Consider the following 3,384-nt stretch of genomic DNA (forward strand, 5'->3'; position numbering starts at 1 on the left):
CACCCGTACACCAGGCCTCTACCCTATATAGTAAAAGGGTAATATGCCTCCCAGCACCTGGAACAGCGGAGCCACAAGGCCTCCCGGCACCAGGATCAGCGTGACGGGGCAGCGCCCAAACCCCCTGATCGCCCTGTGGCTCTGTGTGATGGGGCGGGGCCACAACCTCCCTATCCACCCTGCTCTGTTCGTGATGGGAAGTCGCCCCAACCCTCGGATCAGCCCTGCTCTGTGCCTGATAGGGGGAGTTCCCCAACCCCCTGATCGCCCTGCGGCTCTGTGTATGACAGGGTGCGGTGCCCCAACCCCCTGATTGGCCCTGCTCTTAGTGGTGGCGCCCAACCCCTTGATCGGCCCTGCTCTGTGGGTGATAGAGGGCGGCGCCCCAACCCCCTGATGGGCCCTGCTCTGTGCGTGACAGGGTACAGAGCCCCAACCCCCCTGCTGGGCCCTGGTCTGTGAGTGACAGGGGGCAGTGCCCCACCCCCCTGATTGGCCCTGCTCTGTGCATAACGGGGTGGCGCCGCAACCTCCCCATTGACCCTGCCTTGAGTGTGACGGGGTGGTGCCCCAACCCCCCAATCGGCCCTGCTCTGAGCCCGACCAGGGGCTGCACCTAGGGATTGGGCCTGCCCTCTGGCACCCGAGAGCAGGCCTAAGCCAGCAGGGCGTTATCTCCCTAGGGGTCCCAGACTGCAAGAGGGCACCGGCTGGGCTGAGGGATCCCCTTCCCCGCCGAGTGCACAAATTTTTGTGCACCGCGCCTCTAGTATATATATAAAAAGCTAATATGCAAAGTGTCCCTGGGAGTTCGCTCGCTTTGGTGTGCGCTGACCACCAAGAGGTGGTGCGGAAAGAAAGAAGGCCCCGGCTGGCAGCCCGGGAAGGAATGCCCTGATTAGCCCTGATCACCGGCCAGGCCTAGGAACCCCACCTGTGCACAAATTTCATGCACCAGGCCTCTAGTGATGTTATAAAACATCAGTAAAAAGGTTCCCCACCTCTGCTCTAAGTGCTCCAAAACTTCAATACCTACAACTATACCTGTGACTAGAACAGGGGTGGGCAAACTTTTTGACTCGAGGGCCACAATGCGTTCTTAAACTGGACCGGAGGGCTGGAACAAAAGCATGGATGGAGTGTTTGTGTGAACTAATATAAATTCAAGGTAAACATCATTACATAAAAGGGTACGGTCTCTTTTTTTTTAGTTTTATTCATTTCAAATGGGCCGGATCCGGCCCGCAGGCCATAGTTTGCCCACGGCAGGACTAGAACCAATTATTCTTTTTATTCCCCACCAGGACAAACCAATATATAGGCAGTTTTCTTTGCTTAGACATGGAAACTGTTTTAACACTGGTCCTTGTGAAGCCACAATGTTCCAAATGTACCATGGCAAACATTATAACTTATATAAAAATCCCACATCCCCCTATTGGCCACCTCAAGATGAAAACAGAACTCCTTAAATGTTAACTATTTCTATTCCCCTAATATTAAATATAAAAACCACATGGAAGATAGAGAAATTCAAATTAACAAATCTGTCATAAATGGTAAACAAAAAACTATTTGTGGGACTATGGATGAGAAATGGTACACTGTGTAAATTTTAAAATGAGGCAGACAAAAGTTGGGAGGTGGGTTAATTTTCTCTTCATTCTCCTGCTTCAGCTTCGTCTTTTTAGGCATCCAATATCCACAATGTCAAGTGTTCTCTCAGTAATTGCATTATTAGCTTGCTGTCTTTGTGTGACTCTTCACATAATATATCAAGTTCAGCAATGGCTTCATCAAGTTTTCTTTGCAAAGCAGACTTTCTCCAAAGAGTTCAGAATCTCATAATAGAACACTGAGAAGTTATAACTTATATAAAAATCCCACATCCCCCTATTGGCCACCTCAAGATGAAAACAGAACTCCTTAAATGTTAACTATTTCTATTCCCCTAATATTAAATATAAAAACCACATGGAAGATAGAGAAATTCAAATTAACAAATCTGTCATAAATGGTAAACAAAAAACTATTTGTGGGACTATGGATGAGAAATGGTACACTGTGTAAATTTTAAAATGAGGCAGACAAAAGTTGGGAGGTGGGTTAATTTTCTCTTCATTCTCCTGCTTCAGCTTCGTCTTTTTAGGCATCCAATATCCACAATGTCAAGTGTTCTCTCAGTAATTGCATTATTAGCTTGCTGTCTTTGTGTGACTCTTCACATAATATATCAAGTTCAGCAATGGCTTCATCAAGTTTTCTTTGCAAAGCAGACTTTCTCCAAAGAGTTCAGAATCTCATAATAGAACACTGAGAAGTTAGGAACAGCCAGACCCAATCTGATAGGGTATGTTGGTTACATTTCTTTTTGCTGATTTCAAAAGCATCTTGGTATGCTGGTTGTGACTGATCCACAATTCCTTTATTGTCATCACTAGCAGCAACCTCAGTCAAGTAACAATAGTAGTCCTTTACTTTTCATAAATTTCTTTTTTTATTTTGAGAGAGAGGAAGGGGGAGAGAGAAACATCAATCAGCTGCCCCCCAGCCAGGTATCAAACCTACCACCCAGGTTTGTGCCCTGACCGGGAATCGAACCCACCACCTTTTTGTGTAAGGGATGACGTTCCAACCAACTGGAGCCACACCAGCCAGGACTCCTTTCCTTTTCAAATTGAAAACTTTGCTTTGTGCTTGTGAAGCTTTGGGGATCGAGAACTTTTCCAAGAGAGATAGTACTACATCATTGCATATAGCCCCTAACTCGGTCTCAATTTTCTCTTTATATTGAGCCATCTGCTGTTTCTTCTCAGCACCTCTCATTTTTCGCTCAATAGTGGAGATGACTCTCCAAGATAACCTGGATTCCTATAACACTCTTACAAGCAACTGAGAGAAGATTCCTCTCTTCATTGGATAATTCAGCTCCTTGCATTATAGGTTTATCCCTGGCCCAGGTTCTTGTAGTTCACTTCCCATTTTCCCTCACAGACATTTACCTCAATAAATCTCTTGTTTTTCTAATCCCATCTGCCCCTTGGAAAACCTAAACTAACATGAATCAATATATGTAGAGTGCTTGGCCCATGGCAGTCAGTTCATACTGGTTTTTGTTATAATCAAGAGATTATCATGATTTTATTTTATTTTTTTTAATATATTTTTTATTGATTAAGAAATTACATGTTTGTCCTTGTCCCCACGTTACCCTCTACCCCCCCCCCGCAAGAGGTCAAGATTTGAATCCTAGTCAGGGACCATGCCTGGGTTGCAGGCTTGATCAATGATTCTCTCCCATGTTTACTTGGCCCATGTGAGCTTTTGAGTCTGACATGCTTGCTGTGGAGATTCTGATGAATCCCACAGGCTCTGAGGAATGGG

The 3,384-nt window shown here is 45.8% G+C and overlaps 1 protein-coding gene and 1 pseudogene across 1 annotated transcript in view; one reads left to right on the top strand and one right to left on the bottom strand.

The window, feature by feature from the left end:
- The window catches only part of CUL5 (cullin 5), a gene marked incomplete at its 5' end in the record, with an annotated part of 70,647 nt that overhangs the window by 14,634 nt on the left and 52,629 nt on the right, over window positions 1-3,384 (top strand). The window lies entirely within an intron of this gene.
- On the bottom strand, window positions 1,575-2,938 carry LOC102762676 (annotated as a pseudogene).

Source organism: Myotis davidii, unplaced genomic scaffold (assembly GCF_000327345.1).
Source record: "Myotis davidii unplaced genomic scaffold, ASM32734v1 scaffold1491, whole genome shotgun sequence".
NCBI classification, from domain to species: domain Eukaryota; kingdom Metazoa; phylum Chordata; class Mammalia; order Chiroptera; family Vespertilionidae; genus Myotis; species Myotis davidii.